The sequence below is a fragment of the Ranitomeya imitator genome, chromosome 7, assembly GCF_032444005.1.
Source record: "Ranitomeya imitator isolate aRanImi1 chromosome 7, aRanImi1.pri, whole genome shotgun sequence".
NCBI lineage: Eukaryota > Metazoa > Chordata > Amphibia > Anura > Dendrobatidae > Ranitomeya > Ranitomeya imitator.
In genome coordinates this window covers 146,502,247-146,526,536 of record NC_091288.1, presented here as the reverse complement: position 1 = coordinate 146,526,536, position 24,290 = coordinate 146,502,247, and positions in this window count along the sequence as shown.

The window sequence follows — 24,290 nt, the reverse complement described above, 5'->3', positions numbered from 1 at the left end:
ACAAACAAAGAATTCGCACGCAGGACCTGGAACACCATTCTAACCTGCTTCACGTGAGACTCCCAATCATCCGAGAAGACCAAAATATCATCCAAGTATACAATCAGAAATTTATCCAGGTACTCTCGGAAGATGTCATGCATAAAGGACTGAAATACTGATAGAGCATTAGAAAGCCCGAATGGCATAACCAGGTACTCAAAATGGCCCTCGGGCATATTAAATGCCGTTTTCCATTCATCGCCCTGTTTAATACGCACAAGATTATACGCACAACGAAGATCTATCTTGGTGAACCAACAAGCCCCCTTAATCCGAGCAAATAAATCAGACAGCAGCGGCAAGGGGTACTGAAATTTGACTGTGATTTTATTTAGAAGGCGGTAATCAATGCAAGGTCTCAGCGAACCATCCTTCTTGGCCACAAAAAAGAACCCTGCTCCCAATGGCGACGACGACGGGCGATTATGACCCTTCTCCAAGGATTCCTTTACGTAACTCCGCATAGCGGTGTGCTCAGGCACAGATAAATTAAACAGTCGACCTTTAGGAAACTTACTACCAGGAATCAAATCGATAGCACAATCACAATCCCTATGCGGAGGTAGGGCACTGGACTTGGGCTCATCAAATACATCCCGGTAATCCGACAAGAACTCTGGGACCTCAGAAGGGGTGGATGATGAAATAGACAGAAATGGAACATCACCATGTACCCCCTGACAACCCCAGCTGGACACAGACATAGACTTCCAATCCAATACTGGGTTATGGACTTGTAGCCATGGCAACCCCAACACGACCACATCATGCAGATTCTGTAACACCAGAAAGCGAATATCCTCCTGATGCGCAGGAGCCATGCACATGGTCAGTTGGGTCCAGTACTGAGGCTTATTCTTGGCCAAAGGCGTAGCATCAATTCCTCTCAATGGAATAGGATACTGCAAGGGCTCCAAGAAAAACCCACAGCGCCTAGCAAACTCCAAGTCCATCAAATTCAGGGCAGCGCCTGAATCCACAAATGCCATGACAGAATAGGATGACAAAGAGCAGATCAAAGTAACGGACAAAAGAAATTTCGACTGTACCATACCAATGGTGGCAGACCTAGCGAACCGCTTAGTGCGCTTAGGACAATCGGAAATAGCATGAGTGGAATCACCACAGTAAAAACACAGCCCATTCCGACGTCTGTGTTCTTGCCGTTCAGCTCTGGTCAAAGTCCTATCACATTGCATAAGCTCAGGTCCATGCTCAGATAATACCGCCAAATGGTGCACAGTTTTGCGCTCATGTAAGCGTCGATCGATCTGAATGGCCAAAGACATAGACTCCTTCAGACCAGCAGGCATAGGAAATCCCACCATGACATCCTTAAGGGCTTCAGAGAGACCCTTTCTGAAAATTGCTGCCAGCGCACATTCATTCCATTGAGTGAGCACAGACCACTTCCTAAACTTCTGACAATATATCTCTACCTCATCCTGACCCTGACACAGAGCCAGCAAATTTTTCTCTGCCTGATCCACTGAATTAGGTTCATCATAAAGCAATCCGAGCGCCAGAAAAAACGCATCAATATTACATAATGCAGGATCTCCTGGCGCAAGGGAAAATGCCCAGTTTTGAGGGTCGCCACGTAATAAAGAAATAATGATCTTAACTTGTTGAACTGGGTCACCAGAGGAGCGGGGTTTCAAAGCCATAAACAGTTTGCAATTATTTTTGAAATTCAGAAACTTAGCTCTATCTCCAGAAAATAAATCAGGAATAGGAATTCTAGGTTCTAACATAGATTTCTGAACCATAATGTCTTGAATTGTTTGTACTCTTGCAGTGAGATTATCCACACAAGAAGACAGACCTTTAATGTCCATCACTACACCTGTGTCCTGAACCACCCAAATGTCTAGGGGGAAAGAAAGACAAAACCCAGTGCAGAGAAAAAAAAATGGTCTCAGAACTTCTCTTTTCCCTCTATTGAGAAGCATTAGTACTTTGGGCCTCCAGTACTGTTATGAACTGGTGATTCAGAAACACATTGGACCTGGTGGTTAAGAGCACACAAAGTGACCTGATAGTTACTAATAACATAGGACGAGCTCTGAGACGTGGGAACTCTGCTGACCGCAATCCCTAATCCTATCACACCACACTAGAAGTAGCCGTGGAGCGCTCCTGACCAGACCTAGGCGCCTCGGGCACAGCCTGAGAAACTAACTAGCCCTGAAGATAGAAAAATAAGCCTACCTTGCCTCAGAGAAATTCCCCAAAGGAAAAGGCAGCCCCCCACATATAATGACTGTGAGTAAAGATGAAAATACAAACACAGAGATGAAACAGGTTTTAGCAAAGTGAGGCCCGACTTACTGAATAGACCGAGGATAGGAAAGATAGCTTTGCGGTCAGCACAAAAACCTACAAACAACCACGCAGAGGGCGCAAAAAGACCCTCCGCACCGACTAACGGTACGGAGGTGCTCCTTCTGCGTCCCAGAGCTTCCAGCAAGCAAGAAAAACCAATATAGCAAGCTGGACAGAAAAAATAGCAAACAAAATTAACACAAGCACAACTTAGCTTATGCAGTGAAGACAGGCCAAAAATACGATCCAGGAGAGAGCAAGACCAATACTGGAACACTGACTGGAGGCCAGGAACAAAGAACTAGGTGGAGTTAAATAGAGCAGCACCTAACGACCTAACCTCGTCACCTGAGGAAGGAAACTCAGAAGCCGCAGCTCCACTCACATCCACCAAAGGAAGCTCATAGACAGAACCAGCCGCAGTACCACTCATGACCACAGGAGGGAGCTTGACCACAGAATTCACAACAGGGTGCAGAGAAGAGTGACCAAGGTTATTAGAGGACTGGGGAGTCTGCAATACCAAGATAGGTTATTACACTTGGGGCTATTTAGTTTGGAAAAACGAAGACTAAGCGGTGATCTTATTTTAATGTATAAATATACGAGGGGACAGTACAAAGACCTTTCTGATGATCTTTTTAATCATAGACCTAAGACAGGGACAAGGGGGCATCCTCTATGTATGGAGGAAAGAAGGTTTAGGCATAATAACAGATGCGGGTTCTTAACTGTAAGAGCAGTGAGACTATGGAACTCTCTGCTGTATGATGTTGTAATGAGTGATTCATTACTTAAAATTAAGAGGGGATTGGATACCTTTCTTGAAAAGTATAATGTTACAGGGTATATATACTAGATTCCTTGATAGGGCGTTGATCCAGGGAACTAGTCTGATTGCCGTATGTGGAGTTGGGAAGGAATTTTTTTCCCCAAGGTGGAGCTTACTATTTGCCACATGGGTTTTTTTTGCTTTCCTCTGGATCAACATGTTAGGGCATGTTAGGTTAGGCTATGGGTTGAACTAGATGGACTTAAACTCTTCCTTCAACCTTAATAACTATGTTACTATGGTACACCATATATTAATTATTAATATCAGGCTTGACTATCTTGTCTCAGTGGATGCTGATGGTGCAATTCAGTGATGTCAACACAATGCGGACGTTCCCTGGATGCACCAGCCTCTGACACTTGTCGGAAAGTCGAGAAGCCTGCCAAGGTAAGTGATGGAGCTGGCAGCTGTGTGCTTCATCACAACTGTTAATAGTATTTGTGTTCTGATTTGGTAAAATTGTCAGATGGCCAGTTTGACCCTACTACTGTGTGCTGCTAAGAGGCAGCATACGTAGTAGAGGGTCATTTAACACCCTGAAGGTGAGCAGCCTTGAGCTTATAAGAACATGACACTATTTACTGTAGTCTGTCATGCTTGTTTGTAACTGTATATAGATCAGGCTTGGCAACAGGAAGGATACAATTTGCTGAGAAAGAAATCATAACACCTAGCAGCCATAACTTTGGAATAATTTTTCTCTTAAACAGTTTTGGCAATGAAAATAAATTACACTTCTGAGTGGCTGCTTTGTAAATCTAATAGGCAAAACTTTGTTGAAAAGATAGTGTCCATATACATTAATTTCATCTCATATTTTTCACATGTTCAAATTAGCGAAATAAACAAACTGTGAGGGAGTTGATGTCTTACTGTATAATTGATTCTATAACAAAATACTGAATTTTAATAATTTTACAGTTGCCTCACAAAAAAAAATCAGAAATTATATATATTTTACACATCTCAGTTTTAAGATAATTCTTAGTTTTTCAGTCCAGCACCTACATTTTAAAAGCAGATGACCAAATCATAGGTGTTGATAAGCTGTTTAATGCCTTCTAAATGTATTTTTAAGAATACATTGCTGAAATTCTTTTTATCACATCACATCACTTGTATTTGAATGTTTTACACAGTAAAGCAACTTTGAGTTATCAGTCAGAGTGCAGCACTTCTTGTCAATTATGATAAATATATAAAATTAACTATCAAAATTGTCATCAATGCTGGCATTCAATAGTCTTAAGCTTCTCATTCTCAAAAGTGAGAATTAAAAAAAATAAAAAAATTATATACCCCCCACTCTCAAACATTTCCTTAAAGCCTTAAAGGGAAACTGTTCGTAGAATTAACCCTCCTTAGCCATCTATATGGGCATGTAGGCCATTGGAAGATAAATAAAATAATACCCTGATATCTATGATCTTTTGTCTTAGTGCAGAGAAATCCACATTTTTCTTTTATGAAATAAACTCTTCCAGGCTATAGAGAGATAGCACTACCTCCACATTTTATTTTAAATAAAGGTGACAGTTAGTGTGAAACAAGTGTCTAACACAGAGCAGGAGAAATTAAATTTGTCTTATTGGAAACACATTTTGCAGCTCTCTGAGCTCTGCTGTATTGCAGCAATATTGTGTCAGTAATATTCACCCACTCTGTAGTGAGATCATGAGAGCAGAGAGCGGCTATTACATATCACACTGGTAATGCAAAGTGGTAAAAGATCATTTATCAACAACAAGGCATCTGGGGCGTACTGGTATTACTGTTTTTCAGCAATTTATTACCTACAGTATATGCCTACAGCTCTGGCAAAAATTAAGAGACCACCACATCAAAACCCTGTCATGGGCAGCCCAATCTCCAGATCTGAACTCCTTTGAAAACCTCTGGAATGTAATCAAGAGGATGATGGATGGTCACAAGCCATCAAACAAAGAAGACCTGCTTACATTTTTACACCAGAAGCAGTGTGAAAGACTGGTGGAAGCATGCCAAGACGCATGAAAGCTGTGATTAAAAATTATGGTTATTCCATAAAATATTGATTTCTGAACTCTTCCTGAGTTAAAACATTAATATTGTTGTTTCTAAATGATTATAAACTTATTTTCTTTGCATTTTTTGAGGTCTGAAAGCACTGTTTTTTTTTTTTTTTGACCATTTTACTTTGTCAGAAAAAATACAAAATGTATTGCTTGGAAATTCAGAGACATGTTGTCTGAAGTTTATAGGATAAAATAACAATACAGTGATCACCGGTGACATTATACACATGAGCTTTGTATATTGTATCAGTGTACAGGTAATAGAGTGATCACCAGTGACATTATAACCAGGAGCTTTGTATACAGTGTATAGTGTACAGGTAATGCAGTGATCACCAGTGACATTATACACAGAAGTTCTGTGTATAGTGTACAGGTAATACAGTGATCACCAGTTACATTATACACAGAAGTTCTGTGTATAGTATATAAGTAATACAGTGATCACCGGTGACATTATACACAGGGAACTCTGTACACAGTATATATAGTGTGCGTGTACATGTAGTACACTGACTCACCAGTGACATCTGTAGATGAAGTCCATTATCTTCGCTTTTCTTCAACAAGCACAGACTGCCATCACTTCTTCAAGCCAGGACTCGTCGCTGCAAAAAATAATACACAGTCATCAATACCTGATCACTTCCAAGCACTATCCCCACTTTTTCCCTGCCTTCTTCACTATGTCAGATGAAGAAAAAATGTGACATAGTGCTGCACTGCACACTAACAGGACCTCCCTTTTGTTCCCTCCATGAAAAACAGCTTCTTAAAAAGTAAATTTTACAGTGGTAATAATGCCCCTAATAGAATCCTAAAGAAATTATCTTCCCCACTTGTCACCATAAACTAATTTAGCATGTCCCTCATTCTGGCCCACAAACAGCAATGAAGTCCCTCCCCCTGACCCTCTTTATTAAATAATCATACCCTGCCTGGCACCCTTTATTTTATAATATGCCCCAGCCTGACCCCCATGTCCCTTGTCTATCCTGGCCCCAATATCTGCAGCCTGGGCCCCAGCTATCCATATAGGATCCCTTATGTCCCTTCTCCTGCTCCCCCATATATCTATCCTGCCCCCCGATATATCCAACATGGTTACTTGTCTTGGCTTACGTATATCAATCATGGCCCCTGTGCTGCTCCCCCCTATATATCCATCCTGGTCCCTTGTGTTGCTTCCCCCATATATCAATCATGGCTCCATATGCTCCTCCCCCATATATCCACCCTGTTCCCTTATGCTGCTCCCCATGTAACAATTATGGGCCCATTTGCTGCTCCCCCCATATATCCATCCTGGTCCCTTGCATTGCTCTCTCCCCCATATATCCAGCCTGGTCATTTGCCTTGCTCTCCCCCCCATATATCCATCCTGGTCCCTTGCATTGCTCTCCCCCCATATATCCATCCTGGTCCCTTGCATTGCTCTCCCCCCATATATCCATCCTGGTCCCTTGCATTGCTCTCTTTTCCCTATATATCCATCCTGGTCCCTTGCATTGCTCTATCTTCCCTCATATATCCATCCTGGTCCCTTGCATTGCTCTCCCCCATATATCCATCCTGGTCCCTTGCATTGCTCTCACTTCCCCCATATATCCATCCTGGTCCCTTGCATTTTCTCTCTCCCCCATATATCCATCCTGGTCATTTGCCTTGCTCTCCCCCCCATATATCCATCCTGGTCCCTTGCATTGCTCTCCCCCCATATATCCATCCTGGTCCCTTGCATTGCTCTCTTTTCCCTATATATCCATCCTGGTCCCTTGCATTGCTCTATCTTCCCTCATATATCCATCCTGGTCCCTTGCATTGCTCTCCCCCATATATCCATCCTGGTCCCTTGCATTGCTCTCACTTCCCCCATATATCCATCCTGGTCATTTGCCTTGCTCTCCCCCCCCCATATATCCTTCCTGGTCCCTTGCATTGCTCTCCCCCCCATATATCCATCCTGGTCCCTTGCATTGCTCTCACCCCCTCATATATCCATCCTGGTCCCTTGCATTGCTCTCTTCCCCCATATATCCATCCTGGTCCCCTGTATTGCACTCTTCCCCCATATATCAATCCTGGTCCCTTGCATTGCTCTCTCCTCGCATATATCCATCCTGGTCCCCTGCATTGCTCTCCCCCCCCATATATCCATCCTGGTCCCCTGTATTGCTCTCACCCCCTCATATATCCATCCTGGTCCCCTGTATTGCTCTCTTCCCCCATATATCCATCCTGGTCCCCTGTATTGCTCTCTTCCCCCATATATCAATCCTGGTCCCTTGCAGTGCTCTCTCCTCGCATATATCCATCCTGGTCCCCTGCATTGCTCTCTCCCCCCATATATCCATCCTGGTCCCTTGCTTTGCTCTCTCCCCCCATATATCCATCCTGGTCCCTTGCATTGCTCTCTCTTCCATATATTCATACTGGTCCCTTGCATTGCTCTCTCCCCATATATCCATCCTGGTCCCTTGAATTGCTCTCTCCCCCACATATATCCATCCTGGTCCCTTGCATTGCTCTCTCCCCCCATATATCCATCCTGGTCCCCTGCATTGCTCTCTCCCCCATATATCCATCCTGGTCCCTTGCATTGCTCTCACTTCCCCCATATATCCATCCTGGTCCCTTGCATTGCTCTCTCCCCCCATATATCCATCCTGGTCCCTTGCATTGCTCTCTCCCCCCATATATTCATCCTGGTCCCCTGCATTGCTCTCTCTCCATAGTAACATAGTTATTAAGGTTGAAGGAAGACTTTAAGTCCATCTAGTTCAACCCATACCAAACATTTTTTGGGTAGCATGATATATTTCTGAACTTTCAATTAAATATTTAATTTTATCTATGGTACCTGGCTGCTCTTGTTTCTCTTGTTATATATCTCTAAGTTTGAGTTGGCACTTTTTGTTCTATCATTAATGGGTTACTTATAGCCCTGTTTTTTGGCATTGAGATGTCACTGAGGTATTTGTTGTTGCTCGTTCAACCCATAGCCTAACCTAATATGCCCTAACATGTTGATCCAGAGGAAGGCAAAAAAAAACATGTGGCAATGAGTAAGCTCCACATTGGGGAAAAATATTCCTTTTCGACTCCACATACGGCAATCAGACTAGTTCCCTGGATCAACACCCTAACAAGTAATCTAGTATATATACCCTGTAACATTATACTTTTCCAGAAAGGTATCCAGTCCCCTCTTAAATTTAAGTAATGAATCACTCATTACAACATCATACGGCAGAGAGTTCCATAGTCTCACTGCTCTTACAGTAAAGAATCTGCGTCTGTTATTATGCTTAAACCTTCTTTCCTCCAGACGTAGAGGATGCGCCCTTGTCCCTGTCTCAGGTCTATGATTAAAAAGAATATCAGAAAGGTCTTTGTACTGTCCCCTCATATATTTATACATTACCATAAGATCACCCCTTAGTCTTCGTTTTTCCAAACTAAATAGCCCCAAGTGTAATAACCTATCTTGGTATTGCAGACCCCCCAGTCCTCTAATAACCTTGGTCGCTCTTCTCTGCACCCACTCCAGTTCAGCTATGTCTTTCTTATACACCATAGACCAGAACTGTGCACAGTATTCTAAGTGTGGTCGAACTAGTGACTTGTATCGAGGTAAAATTATGTTCTCCTCATGAGCATCTATGCCTCTTTTAATGCATCCCATTATTTTATTTGCCTTTGTAGCAGCTGCCTGGCACTGGCCACTAAATGTGAGTTTGTCATCCACCCATACTCCCAGGTCTTTTTCATTGATGGTTTTGCCCAGAGTTTAAGAATTGAGCACATAATTATACATCTTATTACTTCTACCCAAGAGCATGACCTTACATTTATCCCAATTAAAGCTCATTTGCCATTTATCAGCCCAAGCTTCTAGTTTACATAAATCATCCTGTAATATAAAATTGTCCTCCTCTGTATTGATTACCCTGCAGAGTTTAGTGCCATCTGCAAATATTAAAATTCCACTCTGTATGCCCCCTGCAAGATCATTAATAAATATGTTAAAAAGAAGAGGGCCCAATGCTGACCCCTGTGGTACCCCACTGCTAACCGCTACCCAGTCCGAATATGCGCCATTAATAACCACCCTTTGTTTCCTATCCCTGAGCCAGCTCTCAACCCACTTACACATATTTTCCCCTATCCCCATTATTCTCACTTTATGTATCAACCTTGTGTGGCACCGTATCAAAAGCTTTTGAAAAGTCCATATACACTACATCTACTGGGTTCCTTTGGTCCAGTCTGGAACTTACCTCTTCATTGAAGCTGATCAAATTAGTCTGACAGAATCGGTCCCTAGTAAACCTACGTTTGTATTTGGTCATGAGGTTATTCCTCTTCAGATACTGCAGTATAGCATCCCTTAGAATGCCCTCCAGGATTTTACCCACAGTAGAGGTTAAGCTTACTGGCCTATAATTTCCGAGTTCAGTTTTTGTCCCCTTTTTGAATATTGGCACCACATTTGCTATACGCCAGTCCTGTGGTACAGACCTTGTTATTATGGACTCTTTAAAGATTAAAATAATGGTCTATCAATGACTGTACTTAATTCCTGCAGTACTCGGGGGTGTATCCCATCCGGGCCCAGAGATTTGTCAATTTTAGTGATTTTTAGACGCTGCCGCACTTCCTGCTGGGTTAAGCAGGTGACATTTAATTGGGAATTTTTATCCCTAGTCATTTTGTCTGCCATGGAATTTTCCTGTGTAAATACTGATGAAAAAAAGTCATTTAGCATATTGGCTTTTTCCTCATCCTCATCCACCATTTCACCCAGACTATTTTTAAGGGGGCCAACACTATCATTTTTTAGTTTCTTACTATTTACGTAGTTAAATAATATTTTGGGATTATTTTTACTCTCTCTGGCAATGAGTCTCTCTGTCTCAATCTTTGCTGCCTTGATTTGCTTTTTACAGATTTTATTTAATGTTCTGTATTTATTTAATGCCTCATCACTACCTACTTCCTTTAATTCTCTAAATGCTTTCTTTTTGTCCCTTATTGTGCCCCTTACAGCTCTATTTAGCCATATTGGTTTCCTTCTATTTCTAGTATGTTTCTTTATAGTCTTCTGCACTTTTAATCTTTTGTTGTGTCTTCATTAATGTGTTTTTATATTTTCCTTTTTTTCATTTTACTCTAGTAATAATTATGGAAAAGTTATTCTCAAATAAATGCTCCGGTCTAAGGCACCTGTTGCTCTACATTGATGGGGTCTCAGCTTTTTTACACCTTTAAGTGGAATACGTATGGGACACTATTACAGCTTTCTGCAGTCTGGAACAAATTATCGGTCTGATTTGAAGATAAGGAGATATGGAAGGAGAATTTTTGGGAGAATAATTCATATGAGTCTCTATTATATATTATAATGTTGTTGTTCTCCCTTGTCTCCTCCCCCTGTTCGCCTTCCTTTAATAGGTGTTCTAGTGTGATAATATGATCTGGCACACAATATGTGTTTATGAATTAGCTGTTTTAGTGTTTGGTTATGATATGGTGGTGGTACCTTCTTTTCCTCTTGATGCTCCGCATTGTTTGTTGCTGGGGTCCCTGGTGATGTATGCTAGTAAAATTGGCCAAGCATTAGAATTGATTTCCCCATATATCTGAATTCTGGCCCTGACAAGATGGCGACGCACATGCGCACTGCCCTCGGGACCCACCATTTTGTTGAAGGCCTCTGACTTATCGGTGCTGAGGATATGACGTCACGGAGGATTTCCTCCCCGCATGCCGATAATGAGTGCCGGAAACAGATGCACCTGGGACCTGGGGGCGACGGTGCCATGCGCGATGCATTATTGGCTGTATGGACATTGGGTACGCCTTATAAACTGGGACGTTTTGGAGACATGACACGGACAATTTATTTTCCCCTTGATAAAGCGGTACACGAAACGCCCATCGGGGCTTTCGGTGATTGGGGACAGGCGGACTATATGGGTATGTGCTGGCTGCCGTATTAACTCTTTATGCACTTGCACTTTGCACTTTAGGAATATGGCTATCTCTTTATGCATGTTACTATGTGGTTGGTTTTACATGCTTGCATAATCCCACAGCCTGGGTTACTTTTTACCTCAATCCCACTTTTGTGCATCCTACTTGGGTAAAAAAATCCTTCCTCTTACTGTATTGTATTTTGTTATGAACTCAGTAATTTTTGTACTCTAATAAAATTTGCTATCTTTTTAATTTTATTCTCTTTGAGTGGTGTGAGATGATACTATGTATCTACTGGGTTAGTGTAAGTTTCTACACCCCTTCTATGCTTCCTTTGGGATTTCCTTTCATGGTGGAGGAACCCCTTTACTAGCATTGATATGTTTGTGGACATTTTTGTTTATTTATGTTTATTCCCATACGGTATATACTGTGCACAGGCCCTATCCAGGATGCTAATAAACGTCTCCCATTTTCTTTGTGTATTTTTATGTCTCAGGATATCGTCCCAGTTAATTGCACTAAGATCATCTCTCATCGGTTGGAAATTTGCCCTCCTGAAGTTTAGTGTCCTTGTAACCCCTCTACTACACATCTTTTTAAAGGATACATGAAAACTTATTATTTTATGATCACTATTCCCCAAGTGACCCCAACCCTTATATTTGATATGCGGTCTGGCCTGTTGGTTAATATTAGGTCTAGCAGTGCCCCCCTTCTTGTTGGGTCCTGAACCAATTGTGAAAGGTAATTGTCTCTCATAGTTGTCAAAACCGATTACCTTTGCTTTTACTGCAGATTTCCGTTCCCCAATCTATTTCAGGGTAGTTGAAGTCCCCCATAATAATGACTTCTCCTTGAGTCGCAGCTTCATCTATTTGCTTTATGAGGATATTCTCCATTGCTTCCATTACTTTTAGAGACTTATAACAAACCCCTATCAGTAATTTATAATTTTTCCCCCTCCCCTTTTCTCCACCCACAGGGACTCTACATTTTCATTAGATTCACCTATATTATCACGCAGGATGGGTTTTAAGGATGATTTTACATATAGACACACCCCTCCCCCTTGCTTTTCCGTTCGGTCATTTCTGAACAGACTATAACCCTGCAAGTTAACAGTCCAGTCATGGCTCTCATCCAGCCACGTTTCAGATATCCCCACCATGTTATAATTATGCTCCAACACCATTAATTCTAATTCGTCCATTTTGTTGGCAAGGCTTCTGGCATTAGTATACATACATTTTCTGTATCTCTCTGCACCTCTATTCTTTCTTAAATTATTAATTGATCTAACCCCAACCCCCATGCCACCGCCACCCAAACTTCCTTATTTGTGCCCAGGTCTCTATCTGCACTATCTTCCCCTCCTATAAATTGAATACCCTCCCCCCATTCCCTAGTTTAAACACTCCTCCAACCTTCTAGCCATTTTCTCCCCCAGCAGAGCTGCACCTTCCCCATTGAGATGCAGCCCGTCCCTAGCGTAGAACCTGTAGCCAACTGAGAAGTAGGCCCAGTTCTGCAGTGTCACGATTCACACCATGACTGTCACCCCTACGTCACGGATCGGGGTGACTTTAGGCCAACAGACGGCTATCACATGTGCAGGGGGCTTATCTTAGTTATCCCTCCACTGCTACACTGATGAAAACACACACAAGGCTATTGACCTGTTAGTTTACCACAGGGGCTTATTTTAGTTATCCCACTGCTCCTACAACATAACACGAACTGCAGGGATTTATGTATATCCCGCTTTACAGTTCCGCTTGAAAACTTGCAGCTCTCTGGTGCCCCCTTACCCTCTGGTCAGATTAGGTACTGCACCTAGGGTAATTAGTCGCCAGAATGGCTGCCTGCTATGTACTGGCTATTAGGAACGCTGCAGCGAGGTGATATAACTACTCCCACTCAGGCAATAACAATAATTATCAATGCCGCCGTCGCTACAACGACTCCCAAAGGCACAGAACAAGGTATGCTGCCACCAGCTTCGAATAACGGGTACGAAGCTAACCCAAAACAGTAGCGTAATTCCCTTCCAGAGACTTAGGGTATGTTTTAGAGCAGGAGAACGAAAACTAGTAATTTAAATATTTTACTCTGAAAGACTAAGGCAGTGTTTATAAAAAGGTATATAAAGATGTTACAATATGAGACAAAGTATGTACAAAGCAATTATAAAATATTGGGATTAAATGAGAAAAGGTAAAACTCACATGTTCTCAGATCATTTCAGGCAAAACCATGCTGGCAGGCATAGCCCAGATGTCCCAGTGCATAGTGCAGCTCCTCAGGCAAAACTGAAGGCTGGGTTAAGTGTAGAGTCTTATAAACTGCAGCCTCATGACATCACTAAAGGGCTGGCTAATGATATGTACTGAGGTCAGAGATATTTACGTTCTTAGACTCTGGAGACAAAATAAATTCCTTAATGAGAGGGAAGGGACAACAGGTGGCTTTGCAGGATTGGTCACCTGCAGTTTAAAGCCACACCCTGCTCACACACTAGCTTCAAGTTACCCAGTGTCTGCCATAGGGCTTGTTTGTTGTATTCAGGGGGGAGAGAGATCATAGCTGCCATGTGCTTTCAGGACAATGGTCAAATGTGCAAAAATCCCTCAGCTATGGTTTTTGCATTATCGTGACATGCAGGAACCCAAACCCCTCCTTCCTACACCAATTCTTAAGCCACTTATTAACCTCTGTAATCTCCCACTGCCTCTCTGGCGTGGCACGTGGTACAGGCAGTATTTCGGAAAATACCACTTTGGAGGTCCTTGCTTTCAGCTTGCAGCCTAATTCCCTGAAATTGTTGTTAAGGACCTTCCATCTACCTCTAACTTTGTCATTTATGCCAATGTGCACCATGACCGCTGGGTCCTCACCAGCCCCTCCACCAGCAATAGGTCTTCTACCAGAAGGAAACATCCTGGCCACCATGGATGTGGAATCTTTGTACTCCAATATCCCACACCAGGATGGATTAAATGCCTGCAAATTATTCCTGGAAAACGCAGGGACTGATGCAAATTCTGTGGTGAAACTTATAAAATTCATCCTCACCCACAACTACTTTGAGTTTGACAAGAAGATCTATCTACAGGAGACTGGCACAGCAATGGGAAGTAAAATGGCCCCACAGTATGCAAATCTTTTCATGGCCAAGCTTGAAAGCGACTTTTTGTCCTCATGCCCCGTCAGGCCTCTGGCGTACTACTGCTACATTGATGACATTTTAATCATCTGGACGGAGTCTAAGCCGCAGCTAAAGACGTTCCATGATCAGTTTAATCAATTTCACCCTACCATCAACTTGACACTCAACTACTCCTGCACTGAAATTAACTTTTTGGACACCATCATTAAGCTGCAGAACAATAAAATAGAGACATCCCTGTATCAGAAGCCAATCGACCGCCCAACATACCTTAAATGGGACAGTTTCCATCCAAAACACAGAAAAAACTCTATTGTCTACAGCCAAGCCATCAGATACAATCGTATTTGTTCCAACTCCATGGATAGGGAAGAACACCTTGGTCGCCTCAGAAAGATCTTTTTGAATCAGGGCTACCATCCAAGAACAATTGAAAATCAGATCACAAGAGCCACCAGAATATCAAGGAATCACCTGCTACATTACAAAGCTAAAGAAGAAAATAACCGGGTACCTGTGGTAGTTACCTACAATCCAAATCTGGAGGTGCTAAGGGGAGCTGCACGGAAATTGCAACCTTTACTGCAAAAAGATGCCCGCTTACAATCCATTTTTCCAGACCCCCCACTACTGTGTTTTAGGCAGCCCCCAAATCTAAGAAGTATCATTGTCAAGAGCTCCCTGTCCTCTCCAATAGCTGCAGGAACCTTTCCTTGCAACCAGAAAAAATGTAAAACCTGTCCATTTATAATGACCACGGACAAGATAAAGATCCCTAATTCACATCAGGACTACAAGATCCCAGGTACTTCCAGCTGCGTCACTTCTAATGTGGTGTACCTAATTATATGTACTAAATGTCCAACTGGGGGTCTGTATGTGGGGAGACAGGGCAGAAGCTTAGAACAAGAATGAACTCCCATCGCCATACAATAACAGAAAAAAGAATGGATCTACCGGTGGCAATACATTTCTGTCTCCCAAATCATAACATTATGGACATGAAATTACTTGTATTGAAAGGAAACTTCAAATCGCAGAAAGACAGGAGAGTCTGGGAATATAAACTGATGACGACCTTTCACACTCTTAATGCAGGAATGAATGTGTCACATGGATTTATGTCTTTTTACATCAACTAAGGAACTTGCCCCTCAGACCATGAAGGGTCATTACAACAGAGACCCTAATCAGAGAACAATAAAACAATCCTTATCTAAGAATTGGCCCAATATTTATGGACGTAACTGTTTATCACCCATGGTAATTCTGCTTCATGTCACCTGGCTTATCCATGGTTTTTTTCCCCTCTTTTTTTTTTCTTTTTTTCCTATACTATGTTGTGCATAAATATGTGATTCTTCAGAATTTGTTTTAGTCTTTGCCTGATGAAGAGACCTGTGTAGTCTCGAAAGCTTGCAATTTGTTACCTTCTTTTCAGTTAGCCATTAAAAGGTATCAACCACTGAGGACTCTCAATTCTAAATATTTTTCTATCCACTGGCTAACACGGTACCAAGATATATTTCTTTCCAGCCCCTCCCAGTAATTTCAACCCGACCCGATCAGCGATGTGTCGGACTCGAGCGCCGGGGAGGCAGCACACCGTTCGATGATCCCCGTCTTTGTGACAGATTGCCTTATCTGTTCCCCTAATAATGGAGTTCCCCACTACCAGCACCTGTCTGGCCTGCCCTGCTCTCCTATTTCCCTCCTTACTGGAGCAATCACTCCTCCGGATTTCAGAGGACTTGCCTGGCTGCAGCAGTGCTACCCCTGTACTGGCACCCCCCTCTTCTGCCAACTTAGCAAACTTATTGGGGTGTGCCAGATCAGGACTAGCCTCCCTGGCACTCTTCCCTCTACCCGGCCTTCTAACTGTCACCCAGCTTGCTGCTTCACTGTCCTGCAGCTCCATCCTACCATCCCCCGCCTCATCTATCCCATTGAGCATCTGCTCAGTGAGCAGAAGACTCTTTTCCATGTTGTCAATGGATCTCAGTGTTGCCAGCTGCACATTTAGATTCAGAATCTGGGTTTCCAAATGCACAATGTGCTCACATCTCACACAGCAGTATGCACCCTCGATCGCCTGCTCAAGGATTGCATACATGTGGCAAGATGTGCACTGGATGGCATTAACAATAGTGGAGCACATTTCCTAATGGGGATTGCACCAGACAGAAAAGTTAAATAAAAAATGAATGCAAAGTATTAATAAAAAACAGACAGCAATTCAATAATTCCTCCCTTGGAAACTCCCTGAATCCAAAGTCACAAGTCACACTTACCGCTGTTCGCACTTACACTGAGGTCACACTCAGCTCGTTCACACTCGCTAAGCTGAAGATTTAAAGATTTTTTTTCTCTTTCCCCTCAGCAGCAATCCACCTTGCTGTTCAATGCACTTCCAAAAAGGACTTGAGCCCCAACCAGCTGCCCCTTATAAACCTTAAATTAACCCCTTGTGAATATAGCTATTCCCAATTCAGCAACTCACACCAATTCACACAGGTATTTGCTAAAGGTTTTCCAAATACCTCTTCACTGAATCACAAGTCACACTTACCGCCATTCACACTTACGCTCAGTCTTTAGAAATACCCTGGTTTAGGGAAAGAGGGGAAAAAAGAGACAAGTGCGACGCTTGTAGCTCAGAGTAAATTAAGAGAGGTTCCAAAAATAGAAAACATGATAGGAAACAATACCAATGTGAATGGAGGGAAGATGAACACAGGAGTATATAGATGCTCTTCAAACAAATGTAAATGTTGTAAGATCATTAACCTTGGAGCTAGGAGTATTCAATCTAGTACTACTGGGGAAACAAGATTAAGCAGAGACTCACATGCAGAACAGATTTTGTCATCTACGTAGTGACTTGCAAATGCGGGCTCCAATACGTGGGACGAACTTCCCAGGAATTGAGTGCCCGGATGAATAATCACTGCTATAATGCAAAGAACGGGCAGATTAAACATAGTCTGTCCCGTCATCTCCTGCTGAAGCACAATAAATGCTTCTGCATTACGGTCACACCGCTGGAGCATATACCAAAAGGGGCTAATAACAGGAACAAATTATTAAACCGCAAGGAGTCATATTGGATATATAGATTACAAAGCCTTTATCCAAATGGACTCAATGATGTAGTAGAGAATGTGTAAGGGTTTGTCATAAATAGCTCAGTCGTTAGCGCTTGGGTCAATACAACAAAAAATGTTTTCCTTTTTTTTTTATATATATATATATATATATATATATATACTAGCTGAAGAGCCCGGCGTTGCCTGGGCATAGTAAATATCTGTGGTTAGTTATAGCACCTCACTTCTCTTATTTTCCCATCACGCCTCTCATTTTCCCAATCACATCTTTCATTTTCCCCCTCACATCTCTCATTTTCTCCCTTACACCTCTCATTTTCTCCCTCACTCCTCTCATTCCCCCCTAACACTCGTCATTTCGACCTCACATCTGTCATTTTCCGATCACTCCACTATTTTCCCTCACTCCTCTCATTTTGCACTCACACCTTTTCATTTTCACCTCAGTATATACATGTTTGTCATCTCCCTTATATATAGTATACACCTGTATGTCATCTCCTGTATATAGTATATACCTGTATGTCATCTCCCCTGTATATATAATATACCTGCTGTGTGTCATCTCCCCTGTATATAGTATATACCTGTATGTCATCTCCTTCTATATATAGTATATACCTGTATGTCATCTCCTTCTATATATAGTATATACCTGTATGTCATCTCCTCCTGTATATAGTATATACCTGTGTGTCATCTCCCCTGTATATAGTATATATCTGTGTGTCATCTCCTCCTGTATATAGTATGAGCTTGGCGAGTTTTGAGTGGCGACTTTTGTGTTTCGACTTTTATGTGGCGAGGTTGGTGTATTTGTGGTGAAATGTGTGCTGAGGATAATATGTGTTCAAGCACATGGTAGTGTGTGGCGCATTTGTGTGTGTTCATATCCCCGTGTGTGGTGAGTATCCCATGTCGGGGCCCCACCTTAGCAACTGTACGGTATATACTCTTTGGCACCATCGCTCTCATTCTTTAAGTCCCCCTTGTTCACATCTGGCAGCTGTCAATTTGCCTCCTACACTTTTCCTTTCATTTTTTCCCATTATGTAGATAGGGGCAAAATTGTTTGGTGAATTGGAAAGCGCGGGGTTAAAATTTCACCTCCCAACATAGCCTATGATGCTCTCGGGGTCCAGACGTGTGACTGTGCAAAATTTTGTTGCTGTAGCTGCGACGCTTCCAACACTTTTCCTTTCACTTTTTTCCCCATTATGTAGATAGGGGCAAAATTGTTTGGTGAATTGGAACGCGCGGGGTTAAAATTTTGCCTCACAACATAGCCTATGACGCTCTCGGGGTGCAGACGTGTGGCTGTGCAAAATTTTGTGGCTGTAGCTGCGACGGTGCAGATGCCAATCCCGGACATACACACACACACACACACATACACACACACACACATACACACATTCAGCTTTATATAGTAGATATATTTTTTAATGTATTTTATGGGATGAATTGATAGTAGTGGAATTGATGAGGTATTGGAGTGAATCATATTTATGATTGTGTATATACCTATATTTTTAATGTTGTGTTTGTTCGTAACAGTGTAATACCATGTATTTAAAAGATCATTTTGGATAGAATAGAAGTACTGAACTGCTCTTTTATATATATAAGAAAAATGTGTCTCTTTAGAGGCTACCATGTAGCTAGTTATCAGGAAAGGAGAACCTGATCCCTGGTCCCACCCTTATCCCTTACCCTAATCCCTTCTAGGAACCCTCATAAATTAGAGAACTTGGAGGTTGTAACATCATTTTATTGTGCTTATTGTATTGCTTGTTCTTTTTGTTTTTTTGCTACCTGATGAAGGCTGCACTGTAAAAATAGCAGCTGAAACGCGTTGTACTGTTTTTTAAAAATATTTTACAAATATATTTTATTTTTTTATTTTGGGAAAATAAATGAATTTTTATTAACATTTTTCACTTGAAGTAGATGCATTCAAAAAATCCGTAGGTGCTTAGCGCCACATTTACTTGGAGTTTTTTTCCCTTTGACACTTACGCTCAGGAAGCACTCAGCTCGTTCACACTTGCTAAGCTGAAGATTTAAAGATTATTATTTTTTTTTTCTCTTTCCCCTTAGCAGCAATCCACCTTGCTGTTCAATGCACTTCCAAATATATCCATATATCCATCCTGGTCCCTTGCATTGCTCTCACCCCCTCCCCCTGGCCACACGGACAGAAGAGAAAAAAAGATTTCTCTTACCTGCTTGTGCTCCCAGCGCCAGGCGGCATCCTCTTCCTCTGCAGGTCCAGCGCACTCGTAATAAGGTGGCCGCCAACCTAGCAGAGGCCGATGGCTGACTTGTTTGCACCCATCGCTTGCGGCACATGATACTGAAAGGTGCACATGCATCAGTGTTGATCGGGATGCGCGCCATGGCGATTTAGGTAATGAACGCTGCGTGCACGCGCCCCTGCATAGACTGCCTGTGGTTTTAAAGGGTACACGCCCCTAAAAACCTCAGACTTTTTTTTTCTCCTTCCCACCGCCATCTCCCTGGTCCACTGCAAGGTCCCACCGGGGAAATCCCCGATTCCCCACCAGGCCAGACCAACCCTGATTGCATACATGAAGTGTGTGCATGCTCTGTGTTTCTTGTCTGGCATTCTGATCTTTGCTGCCCGATGTAAAACTTGTACAAACAAGGAGGCAAAAATGGAGTTTACCTTAAAAATTATATGAAATGTTAACATACAATGTTAAAAATAGATGTAGTGATTCACCACTAGTGAACTACGACAAACACAGTACATAAATAGCCTAAATAAAATGGTAAAGCTGGAGGGACAAACAAGCACAAATATTGTCTTATCTGATAACCAAGTGGTATAAAATAATATTGGTACACTCACCTGATGGGGTTGTAACATGAAGCATGAAGAGGCTGCTGCAGTACCACCAATGAGATATGATGCAATAAATGAGAAATACAGTGGTTCAAAGTCTGTGCTGCCCATCGTACAAAGGTACGATGACATGCAAAGATGAAGCATGAATGCGATTTATGTCAACACGTTTCAAGGTTTTCAAACTTCTTTATCAGGATGAGTGTTGTGAATTCTGTGGTCAAGCTCCCTCCTGTGGTCATGAGTGGTACTTCGGCTGGTTCTGTCTATGAGCTTCCTCTGGTGGATGTGAGTGGGGCTGCGGCTTCTGAGTTTCCTTTCTCAGGTGACGAGGTTAAGTCGTTAGGTGCTGCTCTATTTAACTCCACCTAGTTCTTTGTTCCTGGCCTCCAGTCAATGTTCCAGTATTGGTCTTGCTCTCTCCTGGATCGTTCTTGTGGCCTTTCTGCCCTGCATATGCTAAGTTCTGCTTGTGTTACATTCGCTTGCTATTTTTTCTGTCCAGCTTGCTATATTGGTTTTTCTTGCTTGCTGGAAGTTCTGAGACGCAGAGGGAGCACTTCCTTACCGTTAGTCGGTGCGGAGGGTCTTTTTGCCCCCTCTGCGTGGTTGTTTGTAGGTTTTTGTGCTGACAGCAAAGCTATCTTTCCTATCCTCGGTCTATTCAGTAAGTCGGGCCTCACTTTGCTAAAATCTATTTCATCTCTGTGTTTGTATTTTCATCTTAACTCACAGTCATTATATGTGGGGGGCTGCCTTTTCCTTTGGGGAATTTCTCTGAGGCAAGGTAGGCTTATTTTTCTATCTTCAGGCTAGCTAGTTTCTCAGGCTGTGCCCGAGGCGCCTAGGTTTTGTCAGGAGCGCTCCACGGCTACCTTTAGTGTGGTATGATAGGATTAGGGATTGCGGTCAGCAGAGTTCCCACGTCTCAGAGCTTGTCCTATGTTATTTGTAACTATCAGGTCACTTGTGTGCCCTTAACAACCAGGTCTATTGTGTTTCTGAATCACCAGTTCATAACAGTACTGGAGGCCCAAAGTACTAATGCTTCTCAATAGAGGGAAAAGAGAAGTTCTGAGACCATTTTTTTTTCTTTGCACTGTGTTTTGTCTTTCTTTTCCCCTAGACATTTGGGTGGTTCAGGACACAGGTGTAGTGATGGACATTAGAGGTCTGTCTTCTTGTGTGGATAATCTCACTGCAAGAGTACAAAAAATTCAAGACATTATGGTTCAGAAATCTATTTTAGAACCTAGAATTCCTATTCCTGAGTTATTTTCTGGAGAAAGAGCTAAGTTTCTGAATTTCAAAAATAATTGCAAACTGTTTCTGGCTTTGAAACCCCGTTCCTCTGGTGACCCAGTACAACAAGTTAAGATTAGAGTTGAGCGACCTTGACCTTTTTAGAGTCGAGCCGGGTTTCGCGAAACCCGACTATCTCAAAAGTCGGGTCGAATGAAATCGGCCGATTATGACGTAAAGTCGGGATCGACCGAAACACGAAACCCAATGCAAGTCAATGGGGCAGCATAGTCGGCAGTGAGTGGGGGCCAGGAAAACACCTAGAGTGCCCATTTTAATGTCAAAACCATCCATTCTTCTTAATGAAGCTTGTCAAGCGTAATTTACCTTATAATAATTGGAAGGCATTTGAAATTGGGGGTCATTTGGCTAAAGTTGTGGTGGGTAGGGCTGGTTCAAGTAATTAGTGGGCCCAGGAAATCTGGACCACGTCACGGCAGTGGAGCAGGGAGAGGTAAGTATTTCAACTTTGCAAGTGCTGTGAACCTGAGCAAGCAGGGGGGGCCCACTCGTTGGCATTGGCACTGGCACAGGGCCCCTCAAAGTACAGCGGTGTGTTTGCACGGCGGAGGCGCCTCCCACCGGCAGGAACACTTTTGCATACTATGAGAGGCCCTGTGCCAGTGACGTCGCCAACTAGTATTCCTCCCCCCACCTGATGAAGGAACCTGCACTTTCATCTGCACCTTCCTCTTTGTCCCCGTGTAAGGTGGTATGGTATGCGGGAAGAGCAACCTGACTTTCAGCAGGGTCACAATGTTGTTGTGTAGCGTGCACGGGGAATGTTGCGTTATGGGTCAATGTACCAGCAGACTCATCTATCACTGGCTGGGCAATGGGCAGGATGAGGAGGAAACACAGATATAGGCCCAAATAATAAAGTGGGCTAAATGCACTTCAAAATTGGTAACACAGGAATAACCAGGGGGCATTGCAGTGGAGGACAACTGGAATGAGAGGCTGACACAGAGAGTAGGCCCAAATCAGTAAGTAGTCGAAATGCAGTTCAAAATTGGCAACCGTAGTAAACAGGCGGCACAGCTTTGTTCAGTGGAGGAGAACAGCAAGGAGTGGCAGACACCGATAGTAGGCCCCAACCCAACTAGTAGGCCAAATGCAGTCTAACATTAACAACTACTTAACGAGCGCCTGAAAACGGAATTTCAGGACAGGAAACCAGGAGAACAGCAAGGAGCGGCAGACACTGTTAGTAGGCCCCAAACCAACTAGTACGCCAAATGCAGTTGTTCCATTTAACCACAATTTAACGAGAGCCTGAAGATAGAAGCTCAGGAAAGGCAACCTGGAGAACACCTTGGAGTGTAACACACCATCTCTCTCCACCCCATACCCATTTTGTAGGCCTAATGCTGTGTAGTTTTCTACAACTACTAAACGAGAGTCGGAAGACCGAAGCAATGGCAAGGCAACCTGGGGAACACCTTGGAGTGTAACACACCATCTCTCTCCACCCGATACCCATTTTGTAGGCCTAATGCAGTGTAGTTTTCTACAACTACTAAACGAGAGTCGGAAGACCGAAGCAATGGCAAGGCAACCTGGGGAACACCTTGGAGTGTAACACACCATCTCTCTCCACCCGATACCCATTTTGTAGGCCTAATGCAGTGTAGTTTTCTACAACTACTAAACGAGAGTCGGAAGATCGAAGCAATGGCGAGGAAACCTGGAGAACACCTTGGAGTGTAACACACCATCTCTCTCCACCCCATACCCATTTTGTAGGCCTAATGCTGTGTAGTTTTCTACAACTACTAAACGAGAGTCGGAAGACCAAAGCAATGGCAAGGCAACCTGGGGAACACCTTGGAGTGTAACACACCATCTCTCTCCACCCCATACCCATTTTGTAGGCCTAATGCAGTGTAGTTTTCTACAACTACTAAACGAGAGTCAGAAGACCGAAGCAATGGCAAGGAAACCTGGGGAACACCTTGGAGTGTAACACACCATCTCTCTCCACCCGATACCCATTTTGTAGGCCTAATGCAGTGTAGTTTTCTACAACTACTAAACGAGAGTCGGAAGATCGAAGCAATGGCGAGGAAACCTGGAGAACACCTTGGAGTGTAACACACCATCTCTCTCCACCCCATACCCATTTTGTAGGCCTAATGCAGCCTACTTTCCGACAACTACTAAACGAGAGCATGAAGATCGAAGCTCAGGAAAGGCAACCTGGGGAACACCTTGGAGTGTAACACACCCTCTCTCTACACCACAGAAGGGCTGATTCTTAGGAAGGAAGGCTGTCGGAAAGAAGCAGGGCGCGTCCGAGGGTGATTATATTCTTATTAGGTATATACTCACCCTCGGACGCGCCCTGCTTCTTTATTTGTAATGAATGTTTATTTGCAATGTGGTTTTGACTTACTCTATTTTTTTGGTAAATAATGATTTTATTATTTTCATTGTTTTGCATCTTCTTGGCAATAATATAAAGAAGACGCGACAGGACAACACTCGGTGGATGCCATATCTGTGTTTTAAATTGAAAAAAACTTTCAGTTAACTACTTGCAGGAGAAAGTTATTGTAGCTGGTGGCCATTTTTAGTACTGTTCCAGATTTTTGTTGTATGTGTTTGT